General features: G+C 38.3%; 1 protein-coding gene across 4 annotated transcripts in view; it reads left to right on the forward strand.

The window, feature by feature from the left end:
* The first annotated feature begins 326 nt into the window (after nucleotides 1-326).
* Nucleotides 327-16,650, forward strand: part of CSRNP2 (cysteine and serine rich nuclear protein 2) — a 39,771-nt gene continuing 23,447 nt past the window's right edge. The window contains exon 1 of one of the 4 annotated variants that reach the window (XM_026714836.2): nucleotides 327-572. The gene's annotated coding sequence lies outside the window, so the exon portion shown is untranslated. Of the gene's footprint in view, nucleotides 573-623; nucleotides 845-1,731; nucleotides 1,816-12,597; nucleotides 12,746-16,650 lie in introns of those variants that run through there. The other 3 variants (XM_087925283.1, XM_087925285.1, XM_087925284.1) reach the window with 3 other exon arrangements.

A 16,650-nucleotide genomic window follows, 5' to 3' on the forward strand; every position in this document is an offset into this window, starting at 1 on the left:
AAGCCAGCTTGCATTCTGGAACCTAATTTTAGCAAGCGCTGGAAGAAGCCGATGGGTTCCATTTCCCAGGGTTCCAAGCGCTACGTGGTTCTTTTCAACCTCACCTCAGATGCCGCCGTTACCTGGACAAACTGTCACCCACAGCCCAGCCCACCTACCCCCCGGAACGTTCTATTGCTCAAGCACCGCCCTTCTGAGGGCGACTACGTTTCCCATGCTGCCGCGCGAGCGCCGCGCGCTGCGTACGGGGAGGGGGCGGGAGAGGCGGGGCGCGCTCCATCACGTGGCCACCTCCCTATAAAAGGCGACGCTGCGCCGGCAGTCCTATTGTTATCACCGACGGAGTTGGGGGGGTTGGTGGTCTGCCCGGTCTGGGCCGCCGCCGCCGCCTGCCAAAGCCGCCTGCCAAAGCCGCCCTTTGCTGCCTGTTTCCCACTCCCTCCCCTCCGAAGGCACGGAGCTGCTACCTCCGCATCATCCCCTCTTTAGGGGATCTTGGGCTTCGCCCTGCAGCCCCGGCCTGTGTAGAGGGAAGGGAGGAGGGACCGGCGGGCGGGAGGAACTCCTACCCGGTGAGTGGTTGGATTCAGCTGGGCTGGCTGGCTGGCTAGCGTGAAGAAGGAGGGCGTGCCTTGCGTGGGGCAGGGCTACACGGGGTCTTTTCGCGGTTGAGGGCGGCGGGAGAGGAGAAGCGGGCAGGGGACCCTTCCCCGGGGGAAAAAAGACCTGAAGGCGGGGGGGGGGGGTTTCCTTCGGTTGGGGTGATCCTCGCCCACCTGGGGTGGCCCTTCCCTTGGAAGGCTTTTTTCCCTGCAAGGAGAGCGGAGAAGCGCCCCTCGTCCAGGCAAGGATGGGCTTTGGGGAGGGGGCGAGGGGAGGGAAAACGTGCCTCACCCTTTGACGTTGCGGGGGTGGGAAAGAGACGGACTTCCCGTTGGCGTTTGCATGTTGAATCCCTGGGCCAGGCTTCGGGGTCTTGTTTTTGTCGCAGCCCTTCAAGCCGCTGACTTGAGAGAGATTCCGGGATCGGATACCGGGGGGTGTCTCTAGGGTGATTTCGGAGCTGGTTGCCTTCCTCTCTTGAGCCTGATCGGAGGGCTTCTGTGTGTCTCCACGCTGGAAAGAGAGAGAAAGAGAAAGAAAGAGAGAGAGAGAAAAGGGCCTGTCAACTGGAGTTCAGGGTTTGCCTACATGGGAGGTTGCAGTTAACCTCAATAGGAATTCCTTCCCTCCCTTGACGTTTGAAGTGTGTAGCTTACCTGAAGGTGAGGTCAGTAATTATCTCTTGCTTGCTATTGTTAAAATCGGCTTGGTTGGGGAGAGGAAAAAGATATTTTTTTTCCCCCCAAAGTGACACTTGCACCTTGTGCAAATAATCTGGATGTGGAACTGAAGGGGTGGTGGGTGCAGAGGAAAGATTCATGATCTGAAGCTATATCACTGAGCCAAAAAGTATCCCCCCAAAAGCCTATGGATAAATCTATATAGTTGTTTTGAGTTTGTGGGAATTTTTGATATCTTGGTTTTGAGCAGTTCCCCCCCCCCCCAGGCAAAACGCTATATTACCAGTTTTCATTCTTCAGTGTGAAATTGGGAGGAGGGGGGTGGAGAAACAACACATGAGATTCATTAAACAGATATGTTATGGGTGGCATTTGTGGGGCATTGCCCACTACCTTAATGTTGGATTTTAGAACAAGCCACTCAAAGTGATGTTTATTCATGCATCAGGGATCATCTTGTATGACAGAAGATACCCTGAAAAATAGGCAGAAAGTGATGCCTTGGGATAAGAGTGGGCTTTGATATTTTAAGGTAAGGATTGCTTATTTTCAATTGACTTTGGCCTTGAGGTTAATGTTGGGTTTAAGGGAGTCTTAACAAACATCTAAATACTACTGAAAGCTCTCTTTTGGGAAGATTCTATAAAATCTTTTGACTAGTACTCCTACTTCCTTATGTCTAGGTAGGCCTTGGGATTAGAGTGCACATATAAGTTAATCATAGTAAATATTAAGGTGATGAATGTTTTGTCTTACTGATTTATTAATGCTAAATAATGTCTCTCTTCATTCTGAAAATATTAAATGAAATATAAAAACTGGCCTGAAAAAGGATACCTTAAATAGTAATTATGTTTGGTAAAACAGATTTTTAATACGAAATTGTTAATGTTTTCATTTTATGAAAAATGTGACATAGGCTTGGAAATAGGTTGTGTATATATACAGTTTGAGATTTTCCAAATTAAGGATGGTGAAAACAAAAATTGAAAGATACAAACCATAACTTTCTCATTAACTCATATATGTAAACCAAATCATAAATGCAGATGCTTATTTGGATATCCAGTTTAGCCATAGTATACCTCCAGACTTTATACCTCTTGCAGTATAGGTTTGACTATTCCTGCATTATGTTATATTTGATAATTTTGAGGAAGTGCAAAATTTTCTTCTGAAGCTTTGGAAGCCTAGGATAATTATTGGTTGCAGATTTTATAAGCTCCATAAACTAAGAGGAGGAGAATAATTAGGACTTTGCAAAGTTTTAGATTCAAAGAGAAAAATGTGTTTTGGGAATACACAGGAGCACTGCTACCAAATCAAATGTCTTTTCCTACTGCGGCTATGGAGAGCAGCCATGTGATCCTAGGAAAGACTTTAACTCCATCCCTCCTACACACACACACACACACACACACACATTAGTGGTGGAGGGATGGAGTCAAATATATCTATATATAAGTCTTAAAATCCTGCACCCTAGGAGTCATTCAGTTCAGGGTTTCAGGAAGACTGGAAGATCTGATAATTTGTCGAACTGAGTCAAAATGTGAAAATCCTCCAGAATTTATAATAGGAGCTATGGTGTTTATATTGTGGAAACAGAAATAATATCACTGTCCGATAATGTAAAGAAGTTGAAGGAATGGTGACAAGAGAGTTGGAAGATTTAAAGTAAGTTAAGCTTAATTCTTCATACTCATAATAATTGTATGTAGAGAACTGTGGGAGAGATTCATTTCATATTTTTGCATAAAGGAAGTTGTTGGACTAGTTCCCCTTGATAATCAACTTTTTAAACGATTTCATTACTTAAAAATTATTTAACCTAGCTCAAAGTTTTGTTTTAAAATCCAGCAGCCAAACCTTAGAGAGAAAATCTGGTTGGTAAGATTTATATTGTGCTTATTAGGTTATTTGATGTATAATCATAATTTAAGCAATGGTATTAGTTTATTATAATTTTGTCATATATGTATAACAATAAGAAGCATTAGATTATTTGTTAAATTGGCCCAGATAAGTAACAAAGCAACTTCTTTTGCGATTTGTCCAAAGGTATAGTCTATTGATCAATAGCAGTGATGTCACAATAGCTGTTTTAGAATGCTATCTTTAAGATACTACTAATAGGGAGCATCTGAATTACGTCAAATGTGAATGATACAAAAAAAAATATTTTATTACAAAATATTTTATAATAAGATACATTTCTTCAATGAAAATAAAATAATAGAACAGACATTAGGTTATAAATTTAAATCTTGTTTTTCTTTCAGTTACTATTAAGTGGAGGTCACAAATCTTTTTTTAAAAAGTCAACAGACAAAAATATTGTGTATATTTAAAATATGTACATGAAATTAGATAAAGCTGGGTTTTTTTTTCCAGGCATGATACAGTAGCTTTCATGTCCACCTTTCTTTTCCACTTTATTTTCATGATAATCCTGTAAATTAGTTATGCCCATGGTCACCCAATAAATCAGTATTTTAAGTTCCAGCCACCCAAACCCTAATTGGTTCCCTTTCTTAACTAGCGCTTGCTTAAATACTAACAAGAACATTGGTGTTTGTTTTTTGATTTCATTGATGGACTCTGCAAACTCACTCTGTGTGTGTGTGTGTGTATATAAATAATGTGTGTGTGTGTGTGTGTGTGTATATATATATATATATATATAGAGAGAGAGAGAGAGAGAGAGCGCTAACCTAGAATATGATGACACAAGAATCCAGTGATAGACATTGTTGGCTTTTACTTGACAAGTAATCTGTTGTGATCTAATGACTTAGTTTGGCAGAAGACTGGTCCTGCTATTCATACATTGTTTCTTTATAGACTGATTCTCAGGGGATTGGAACCTGACAAGAAGGGAAGTACATCTGCTTTGGAAAAAAAAACACTCCTGAGTGAAAACCTTTATGTCTGCTTAGGGGAGAATAGCTAGGAAATAAATGTAATCCATCAAGAAAATCACAAGGGTAAAGTTGTATGGCATAGAAAATTCGAGTCTGCATATGTGTATATTTGTATATGCTAGAAATCTCTAAGCCACAAAAGAACAGTTTAAGTTTTGATGCATAATAGAGTACAATTATCTAGCTATACATTCAGGAAGGGTATACTGGCAACGTAGTTGCCTTGTGTGTCGAAGTCATGGAATTCCATAAAGTTTAGAAGACATAAATGAGACGGACTTTTCTATCGAGCAACAGAAGATTCCCTGTCCGTGTAAAAAGCAAGTTAATAGGAGTATACTATCGCTCCTATCCTCTTGAACCAGGAAACTAAAACTGAACTGTAGATGAAAAACGAAATTAGAGAGGCAAAAGAAAAAGAAACTGATTTAACAGACCAGTTTACTTTGATAGATGCAGCAGATCAGAGACAGGCCTTAGAACAGGGGTGTTAAACTGGCGGCCTGTGGGCCGGATGTATCACGTACAGGCCACACCCATCCCAGCTCCGCCAAGGGGAAAACACGAAATGTCACATGACGCAGCAAGTTTGACACCTGTGCCTCAGAATAATGGATGTCAGCTGTGTCGAAAGTAATCTTGAGGCAATTAACACAGCATCTATGATGATTTACATGATATTCTTACTAACATCCTTACGCAAATGATATAAATTGCCACAATATACTTTCATATTTAACAGATCCTTTAACTGCAACTAACACCTCCCCCAAATTGTCTCTTAAATCAAGGTTTCACTAGAATAGTACTAGACTTCAGTCATTCTCACATTGTGGACCGCCAGGAGCTTACAGACCACAGGTTGAGAACCACTGCCTTGGGTCATAGTATCTAGATCAGCATCTGTGGAGTCCAGAAGGGAATCAGATCTTATCCAAGTGAGGGGAATAATCAAAGAAGCAGTGAAATAAAAAAAAATTGTGGAATGCATAGTGAAGTACCATATTTTTCAGATTATAAGACGCTCCAAAGTATGAAATGCACCTAGCTTTTGGGGAGGAAAACAAGGGAAAAAATCTGCCTCTGCCTCCCAGCAATTTGCTTCCTGGCAGCAAACAACCAAACAGCCTGGTCAGCTTCAACACAGCCTGATGAGCACAAGCAGCTGATTGTCAGTTGGATTGGCCTGCCAACGACCAGCTGTTTCAGGCTGCAGAGATTGCCATCGCCTATTGCTACCTCCACGTGCCCCTTTTTTGACTCGTTCCACTCAAGGATCTTATACACTGAAAAATATGGTATATTAATGTAACCTTTAAAGTGTGCTGAAGGAGAATATGGTAATATAGAGATGGAACTAATCTTGAGTCTGTACTGTAGGTTCTTGTATTCAGTTTGGAATATTGGTTTAAACTAAGAGAAACACAAGTAGTCCTTGATTAACAACAATAACCGGGACTAGAATGCCTGTCACTAAGTGACCTGATTGTAAAGTGCAACATCACATGACCTTGTTGCTTAGTGACAGTATTTCCCTGTTGCTCTCATTAAGTGAAGACTACAGTACCTGTAGACACAATGAGAGGTCATGTTGTAAGATAACCTGGCCAACTAAAAATAATAATTGTATACCATAATTGTATACAGATGATACCTACTCAAGAGTTCTTAAGTTCAATGTGAAAAAATACATATATTAATATATCTTTTAATACCTGCATCTATTCAGAGTACTAGAAAAAAGCCAATATGACTGCAATCTTTTAAAAATGACTGAGGGGCTAGTAACAAGTTATTGATCAAATTTTCCTCTATTAAAAGAGAGCATGGCTTCTTCAAGTGTAAGGCACTCTGTAGACTATTTTGATAGTATGGGCAAAGCTTGTGGACAAGAATAATCTAATAAATACTACATAATTGGGTTTTCAAAAAACTCTTAATAAAAATCATTCACCAAAAGTTGAGCAGATTCATTTGCTGTGGATAAGAGGAGAGATACTCTCATAAATTGGCAGTAAGCTAAAAACCAGGAACTGGAAAATAAGAATAAATTGGCAATTCCCATGCTGATATTGTGCAAAACAGAGTCCTCTGGATACCAGAGTAGTGTTTTGCTTGTATATCCATGAGCAATGTGATGGGCATATTTACAGATTATACCAAATTATTCAGGATAGTAAAATAAAGGATTATGCAAATCACTAAAATGTTCTCTTCAAATAGGATGCATGGGTTTCAGAATAGTAAATGCAGTTGAAAATAAATGTCAAGTGATCAATTTTGGTATGCAAAAAAAAAAAAAAGACATGACCTATACATTACAGGAGATTTCAGCTACCCGTAACTGATCAGAAATTGTGGCGAACTATTAAACAAAAAAATGGTCCCTTGCTCAGCTGTTACATAGAAAGCAAACTCGATGCTTGGAATCACAAAGGAAGGATATTGAAAATAGAATTGCCCATATTAACAATACTTTATGCAAGGATATGCTACCTATATTATATATCAGGGCTGTCAAACTCCTGGCCCACAGGCCGGATGCATCACGCACTGGCCGTGCCCACACCTGGTTTAGCAAAGGGGGGAAAAGTCCCGATATGTCACGTGATATGCTGTCATGATGACATGGGTTTGACACCCCTGTTATACACCCCTTAGGCAAACCTAGAATGCACCATTAGTGTGTTGTGTATATTTCTAATCACAGCATCTTAATATTGACCTAGGAGAGGTGCAAGAAAGGGCAAGGAAAGAATAGTAACTGTGTTTCTTTAGCTTGAAATGAAAGAGAAGACATGACAGGTTACAAAATCCTGCATTGCCCAGAGTTTTTCACCCTTTCACCGTGATAAAACTTGATTTTTTTTTCCCCATTGAAAATGAATACTGGCAGGCAGCACAATTCTTTGGTTGCATTTATTGGCTATTTATTGGCTTAGTTAACTTTGATAATTTGACCAGATAAACTTTTTGCTTTGGATTATATTAGTTCTTGCCAATACAGTCCATAAGTAATATATGTATTTTGTATTTCCTGTTTGTACAAAAATTCTAATACAAAACTAAAGTGCTTAAAATATTTTTGATGCTAATTTGCAGTCCTGGTGGCCTAACTCAAATTCTGCACTAAAAACATTGTAGTATATATTGCTTTGGAATATGTCCTGTGTTTTATACTAGATGTAACAGCTGTGAACTTTTTATAAGCAAGATCAGGCTTGGATCATTTGCATCCATCTTGTCATCTGATGTTTAAGTCTTCTAATGATGTCATCTTATTCAAGGACAGTTTGCTTCTCTGCAGTGAAGATGCCATGTCATTCAGGATGTACTGCTTACAAGTATGGTAACTTAATGAAATTAGGTACTCCAGAGTTCTAAAAGAGAAGGTCTTATCACAGAGGGATGTGACAAAAGTCTATGGCCTGTTCTCTCCTCCAAATTAGTTTTTCTTGGATACTTAAAAACAGTCTTTAAAAAACTCCCCTATTTCCAAGTTTAAGATGACTTTCAGTACTTAATGGTTCTCTATTTTTTTGTCTAAGTTATTTTCTTCAATAATTCTGTAGCCTGATTCTTTTGCTACAGTGGAGATGTACTAGACTTGCGTCTAGGGAATTTCTGATCTTTATTTGGAACAATGTTATATCTATCTACCTTTTACCTTCCCTTCAGTGATGGGAAGTATATAGAAGCAAAGGTTTTCAACATGCATTTCCTCTGGTTGATTGGCCAGTTTATTTGCAATTTGATTCTCCTGAAGCTTCAAAAAGAAATACTTATTCAAGTAGATATAGAAATATGTTCTGGCCCTTATATGCCTGAACTGAGCAATTTTGTTTCAATTCATGAAATAAAATTGGCAGCATACAAGTTTGATTAATAAAATAAATGACTGCAAGTGATGGACTTTTGAATTAATGGTGCTTGACCACATTGATATCATGATTTGAGCTAGGAATGTTCCAATTTATGGTTTTAGCTGAAGTGAACTAAACTGCTTTTTTTGGGAAGGCTGCATTGCTAACTCATCCTTCAAGAAATTCAAGATAGTATGTAATTCTCTTTTTCCACCTGCTCATTTATTTTTACTTCATCAGTGAGCCTAACTGTAAAAGAGGATATAATTAGCCAAAAGCGGTGTATGTCTGGGTAGGAACATGAGTTGAGTTAAATATCTTGCCCTCGTACTGTATAATATTATTGTAATATGGTACTCTTTCCTCTGCATCATATTAGCTGATCAGCCTAACCACTTATCTGTCTGTATTGATTTGAAAAAGAATAACAGTCCAAGAAAGGAACATAGATTGCAAACCTGATGTGTAGATCCAGTGCACCTACCGTGGTATAGTCTGTTATTTGCACTTTAACAGATAAGGTAGCAATCTGTACTTGACAGGTAATGTAAGAATTATCAATAGTTTCAGCTTTGTTTCCCTACCCAAAGGCATTAAAGATGCCACATAGCCAGGGGTAGGTTTCTACCGGTTCTGTCCACCTCTGTAGAACCGGTAGCTCTGAAGAGCAGCAGACATAGAACCGGTTCTGTGTCTGCTGAGGTTTTTGCCCACCTGCCCACCTGGGCTGTTACCTGATCTTTATTTCCTGATTTTTCAACTTCAGCTGCCGAACACCACAGCTGCAGTTAAAAAACAAGAAAAGAGGGCTGTTTCAAAGGCTGCTTCTCGGCAGGCAGCGTGCTAATGATGATTTATGATTTACAGGCTCACTGCTCACAGCTGGCAGGGAAGCTCGTAAATCCCGGCAGTTAACTCTTTCGTATCCCACCCCTGCACATAGCCCCAAATCAAACCTTATTATCACATTGCTGTGATATTTTTTGGGAAGGCAGGCATACCTGTGGCTGTACCTTTAGTGATTTTGCTGATGAATGAAGTGTTTCCCAAACATCAAGATCACCGTGGTAGCCATCTTTTTCTGAATTAAAATTGAAGGAACATTACATTCCGATAGTTTGAAAGATTTCTGTTTAGAATTTATAAGCATACTTGCTTTCAGAGTAAACCTCACCTCCATTTACATTGACTTATTGTTTTAAATAAAGCATCTTGTTTGGCAAGATATTCTAAATATTCCAGATATCTAAGTGCTATGTATATCATTGCTTTTTAAGAATAAAATCATGCTAAGTAAAGTCATTAGTTACAGCTACTATTCTAGTGCAGAGTGAAATGGAATAGTGAAGCCAATAAAGATATAGTAGGTAGCCCTCCACATAATTTAAATGCATTTTATTTCTCTTGATAAATCAATTATTAAAGGATTGAGCACATTTGTTTTTATTTGCTTCTTTTAATGTCAAATTTGGTGAGAAAATGTTTCTTTTAAAAGTTGTCACCTTTTCCCCCTCCTTTTTAAGTTTTTTGTTAAGATATTGTCCCCCAAAGTTTGTCTCTTTATCTAACAACTTTTCGTCTCACTAAATAGGGAGAGTTCAAGCACAATGATTTCAGTATCTTCTAGTACAGGCCGTTCTAGGTTAGCAATTGGAAACAGCTACTCTGTTGCTAAATGCAATGGTTGCTAAGGAAAACATCAGGTAACCTTGACGAACAATTTTGTTTCTGTCTTCACAATTAACTGTGCTTGTTACAGGCCAGTTGTGAAGCACATCAACTGTGTGTGACTATGGGACATTGTAATGGTTCTTGCAAATGTGATTGCAAAGCTCTTTTTATATTGTTGCAGCTTTGAATAGTTTCTAAACAAGGCAGTTGGTAAGCAAAGAACTAGCTCTATCAACATTTGTGGAAATTATTCAAGTCAAATAAGCACATTTAACAGAAAAGTTACACTTTGGGGGAATTATTTTGAAATGTCTACAAACAATAGAAGAGATGAAGCATTATAGTTTATACAGGTAGTATGTTTAGTTGACCTTATTCATATATTTTTCTTTCATTTTAGATGAATGCAAGTATAGTAATCCAAAGAATTTGAATGGAATATGCTAGCTACATAACTATTTTCAAGGTGGTCACCTGATTTATAATTCTAGCTTAGAGACTAAGTTATTTTGGAATGCAGATTGCTTTATCTTAAGAGAACCATTCTTAAATGTTTCAAAGTTGATAGAATAGTATAGGAAATAGTAATGTAAGTTCAAAATTGTTTACACATACCCCTGAAACTGGTGAAGATTAGATTTGGCAGCCTATGTTGAAAAATAATACAATATTAAAATCCTGTCAAACTATTGTGGGAGGCAGTAATAGCAGCCAATGTTAATTTTAATTTTTAATATAGTAAATATTGGTAAATATAATCTATTTAAACAAAAGCTTGTTTTGAGGTCCTCTGTCATTTTTAAATGTGGGGTGAGTCCTGAGAGAAAAATGTTTTAAGGAACACTGATTCAACACATAAAAATTGTAATAAAAGAGACAAAGCCATGATAATTACAATTCCACAATTACTATATAAAGTTTCTATTAATCTAAACAATTTTTAAAATTCCTTCATGTGCTCAACATCTGATTTCTTTTTAGTTTAAGATTTAACTATTGGTTTAGATAGATTCCAGTGAGCTTGCTTAAGGGAAAAAAATAAATGCAAACAAAAGTTCGTGCAAACCAAAGTCTGAAAGGGAGGGAAGAAATGTCTTGGTGGAGGAGAAGGAACAGCAGAAAGAATGTGGGCCACTCTGGTAGGGGTTCTTTTAATTATCTACCTCACCATAGTTTAGAGACAAAGCCATGTCACACCTGTTTTTAAGTTTTCAGAGGCAAGGAAACAGCCTTTTGAATCAGTCGTTAAACTGAGACCAGTTCAGCTGGATATGGGTGAATCTAGAGCAGGCTTTGAATTTCATATAGGTAACCTCTTACTTTGGTATAGACCTTCTGGAAAAGCATGCCTTCCTTTATTTTAAGTATGATATTGGTTAAAATTACATTTTCTTCAAAACAAAGCAGTGAGCAACCTGCAGTTTGATTGCTTGAAATAACAGATGTTGCCAGGAATGGCTGGAATGAATTTTATTTAAAGATGTAGGACTAAAAACCACCACGCAAGGCTCTTGCCTTTTCCTACTTCTTGCCACTGCTATCATCTACTTCTTAAGGAAAAAAATTGCCCAATGATAGATTCCCCTAGTATCCATTATGAAAGAGAGATGCAAAACTCTACCAGGTGTGAGGGGTCATTAATTACACCTTGTTGTATATTGCACTACTGTTGTTTAAATGCATAGCTATAGTTAACCATTTGATTTAAATGCATGTCTAGGGTCTTTTCATACTTGGCTATCTGTTGTATGGTATATAAGTGGCAGGTAGCTCATATCTGTATCTGGTTTATTAATGCCTATTAGTGTATAGAAAAATCTCAACTGGAAAAATTGCTGGTTCAAGATTGGTAACTTCAGTGTGATAGTTTTTTAATACAGAGATTAAATTTAAACCACAGACCTGCCAAACAGCTTTTAATTCCTGAAGCTATATCAGAAGATGCATTGATAGCGTTCTTAATGGATCACCACATGTACAGCTTTATCTTCTAGCAGTTAAAGGGAGCCAGTCAAGTATGACTCAGTTTCCAGATAATCAACTTTAAAAGACTTGGTGGAAATAGCCTTCGACAAGGTTCTGAAAACCTGGCTTTCCCCCAGTAAATGAGTTTGTTATGCAAAGCCTTGATTATTGCATTGTGATTAACTCTGTATTTTGTCATAGACAGATAGACTGAAAGATAGAGGGATAGAAAACATATTTGTGTGGATTGATGTTAGCTGCTGAGAAGAATTATTGCTTCTGGGATATTTCCCATTCTTTTACTGTTACATTTGTAAAATTGCTAAAGAGGCAAAAGCTTGAAGGCTGTAAGTAAGATAGGGTAGCAGTGGCCAAATGATAGCAAACAGAACAAAGGATAAAAGAGAATGAAGTTACTTTGGCAGAGAGTAGTAGTCAAGCTGCAGTGGACAAAGGTACAAAAGCAGCAACAATGAGTATGGTTTGTGCAAAAATGAGAGAGCAAGAGAGAGAGAGATCCTTAAATATAATTGCAAAGTGTTCTCATTGAATTGCACACCACCAAACTTTACTTAGCCAGAAACAAAGACAGCTGTGTTACCATCAAGAAATTGTGTCCCTTATACTGACTGGCATCTGTATAGTGTGCATAAAAGATTAATTGTATGAAGTTCTTTTGAATACCAGTGTTAGACGTAACGTATCTACCGTTTGTCTGAGGATCAGGGTCATAGATGTTCAATGCGCATGTGCCCCTCGCATCAGTTTGTGAAAAATGGAGGTCTTAAGGTCTTTCGAAAGTGACTGAAATTCACCATAAACTTAGGAAAAAACTGAAGTGAAATCCCTTTTGACAGCCAAACTTCCTTTATTATGCCTATTTCTCTATAGAGAAGAGCATTTGTCACTTGCCTGAAAGAAGGACCAGATACTTGTCAGAAGGAATGTAAAATCAGATCATGGCTGCATCCCTGCAATACCCCAAAGTATCTAGGCAGATAGGAGTTCTTGCCTAAAGGAAGCCTCTAATGAAAAGGCAGTAAGTATTTTTCTCTCTGCAGCTTCTGCCTTCTTGTGGTTGTTTTTAATCATTGGCTGAAACCTGCTGCTGGATCCTTTCAGCTACATTCCTGTCTACTCCTACATGGATATCTGTGCTGTTGCCACTTTATCTGTGCCACTTAATTGCCTATTTCCCCATCTCTGTGTGTGAATGGAGTTGTGACACGGGAGAAAAAAAAAGTTTATTTCATATTCAATTTCAATCTTAATTACAGTCACGGACTGCCACAATATTTCATTTAAATTCTGAACATGTTACATGGGAAATGGAGAATTTAAAAACATGTCCATTCCCCTCCTTATTTCTGCTTTTGAATGTCATGTATCACTTGAGTACTTCTTAGAGAGCAAGTAAGATACTAATCCATGTGATCCAAATAATGCATGAGATTTGGACTTTGTTTTGGACCAAAGAACCAGGGTGTGATGTTTTGATATGTTTCTCACTTATATACTACAACTGAGTTTTGTTTCTACACATTTTGAATACTTATTACAGTTGTAATTTTTTATCTTTGGAAGATTGAGTGAGTATAAAGATGTCCTTAATTCAAACTCACTTCTGGAGAGCCAGTCTATGCAGTTTTCTTGGCAGAATCAGTTTGACTTCGTCAAGCATTTTTTCCCACTCCCCAAGTTAGTCAACAGTGCAGGATTTCCCAGGTTATCCCCCATCTAAATGCAAACTTTGGACTAACATTGCTTTCAACAATAATCAGGTTTGGCTAGGTGTTGCAATTTACTGGCACATAAGCAATTATGTCTGTTGGAAAGAATGCTGATGTTTATGACATCTTTTTTAAGGCCAAATTTGAACTAAAAGTTCTTGAATTTATACAAGGTTATGCAAACTGTCTTTGCACTGCAGTGCTTTGATGATTATATATAGTCACCCAATACTGGATGTGAAAAGCTTTCAAGAGAAAAGCAATCCTACTTCTCTCATCAAAGCTGCTATGTTGGCTGCTCAACATAAGTATTTTATTGCATGTATTGTCCTTAATAAGGCATTTCTTAGAATATGCTAATAAGAAAACAAAAATTAAGTGTGTCATTATTGTAGTGTAGGTGACACACAGTAGTTATGAATATAGCTTTTGAAAAAATTAGCATAAAGAAGGGAGAGTAACCTGTTTGTCTATTTGGGAGAAGCCTCCATTAATGTAGGGGTCTTCCCGTGAAGAAAGAAAATTCCAAACTGCTCAAGTTTGTAAGTTGTTCAAAATCAGACATGATTGGAGCAAAATATCAGCTGAATTAATTGTTTCCTTGTGCTGGAGCTGGCATGTAATATAATTGCAGCCAGGCTTACCAACATACATGCCCAGCCAGCTTTCTTCATTTGATATGTGGCTCTTTCCATTAGGAAATCTGTGAGGGTAATGCAAATTTACATTTTTGTAGCTTTCCATTTAATTCTGCCTTAATAAAATACGTATTGGAACAAACCAAATATTGGGCTAGAGAGAAAAACGGGAGGAAACAAGTTAATGATAGGAGATTAAAAATACACTTTCTTTCAAATTGAACTTGAACCCATGAAATGCATCAGTGCAGTTTTCTTAACAATATAAAAAATGGTTTGCTAGTGCCTTCTTACAAGAATTTTAGTTTGATTTCCCAGTCTAGAATGGAGATGGCCAGCAAAATTATATCTCTATTTATTATTCATGCTTGTCCTTGTTTAGGGTTTTTTGCAAGAAAATCAAGATTGAGTAAATGTTGCTATCTGGCTGGATCATAAGACTAAGCATATTACAATAGAGCTTAAGCAGACTGTAGTTAGATTGGACTGATCTAGAAAACCAATCATCAGTCCTGGTTAGCACATAATGTAAATAGGGGACCACCTTGATGAGTAGTGAAGTATCTTAGATTTGGATTTTGTTTCAAGAATGTTAGATTCCATTTTTGTATTCTTCTGCACTTGGAAAAAGTGATAAGTCACAACAGACAGTCCTCAAATTACAACCATTTGTTTAGTAACCATTCAAAGTTACAATAGTACTGAAAAAAGTCACCTGCAACTGCTTTTCACATGACCGTTGCAACATCCCATGCATGGTCATATCATCAAAATTCAGATGCTTGGCAAGTGACTCGTATTTATGATAGTTGCAGTGCCCTGGGGTGATGTGCTCGCCTTTTGTGGCCTTCTGACAGTGGGGAAGCCAGATTCACTTGACAACTCTTGTTACCAATTTAACAATTGCATTGATTCACATAACAACTGTGGAAAGAAAGGTCACAAAATGGAGCAAAACTCACTTAACAGCTGTCTCAGCAAATGAGGCAATTGGGCTCCATTGTGGTTGTAAGACTAGGGCTACTTGTACTTTTATTCTTTCTTTCCTCTTTATCTTCTCTTGCACCTTTTTTCTTTTCAGTTTTCTTAGATTTTGTTTCTGTTTGCATTTTAACTCACAATAACCTCTATTTTTTGGGGGGGAAAAAAAGGTTGTGTTCCCTTCGCAAAACCAAGTATATTTTTTGCTACTGCACCCATGCTAATGCCTAACAGAAAAGTAGGATTCCTCTTGCACCAAACACCAGGGCATGAAAAAAGCTAATTAAAAAGCTGGTTGCATTTCCCTACTTTTTAGTTAAATAAGGCGTTATTAAGCCTCTTCAGTATTCCTTTTCTCTTTAGCATATTTCTTTTCTCTTGTGTCTCCGTTTCTTGTGGGTCACATCTTTTAGTTTTTGTGTTCTCCTAGGAGGAGGAAACCTTTTGACAGTTGTAAGCTGATTTGGCGTTTTGAGCACATTGTAGCCATTATTCTAAAATGGTTTCCATGGGAAAGCTTGCCAGTTCAGAAAATGCTTAGGCTGATTAGTCTGGCCAGTTGCAGACAGCCGTTTATCCGAAGACAAGTTGATTGACATGGCTCTCCGTTAATCCTTTTAGCCATCCTCCGATCATGTTTGATCTGATCTTGGTTCTGGGTGTTTTCCTGGACACCTGGCATAGTAACAGATAAAAGCCCTAGGATGCACCCAGTTACCATTTCTATTTCCTAAGAACACCTTTGTGGGGCCCAGAGACATTCTTTTGCACAAAGCCAATTGGTACTTCGCTTTGTGGCATGCCAGATAACCCATTTAATATTTTTCTTAAAAGGATCTAAAAATAAACTAATGTCAAGAGGGAAGGAAGCCTGACGGGTACCAAAGAGGTCCACACTTGGATGTTCCCCAGCCTTGAATAGAATTCCCTTGATTGAGAGCAAAATGGCAGTGAGGGTGGAAGGGGCGGAGAGACAATAGACACAAAGCGCTTGTGAAGTTTGTAAGGGAATTCCAACGGGGAAATGTGATTTTTTTTTCCCCCACCAGAGATTGGTTAATCACATCAAAGCCTTGCTTTTTATTGATTCTTTTCTTGTCTAAGAAACAGGGTAGCATTAGTGAGATTACAGTATGGGGCATGCAGTCTATAAAGAGATATAAGTGACAGGCGGCTGAGGCAAAAGCACATAAAACTCTGAAAATAGAATCCCCAAGAAACAATTCCAGTTTCCAAGAAACAAAATTGTATGGGTACTGGATTTGGGTTATATAACTCTTACAACAAACTCTTATGAAGTTATCAGAAGGGCCGTGGTGGTGCAGTGGTTAGAATGCAGTATTGCATGCAAACTCCTCCCACTGTCAACAGTTCAATTCTCACTGGCCCAGTTAATTCAGCCTTCCATCCTTCTGAGGCTGGTAAAATAAGAACCCAGATTGTTGGGGGCAATAATGCTGACTCTGTAAACCACTTAGAGAGGGCTGTAAAGCTCTGTAAAGCGGTATATAAGTCAAAGTGCTATTGCTAAGTGCTATCGTAGGCCCCAGCACTCCAATCCTTTCGTAAGGGCCTAGGGACCTGGCTCTGCCACT

This window comes from Pseudonaja textilis, chromosome 2 (assembly GCF_049901715.1).
Source record: "Pseudonaja textilis isolate UNSWEBS1 chromosome 2, rPseTex1.2, whole genome shotgun sequence".
Classification (NCBI taxonomy): Eukaryota; Metazoa; Chordata; class Lepidosauria; order Squamata; family Elapidae; genus Pseudonaja; species Pseudonaja textilis.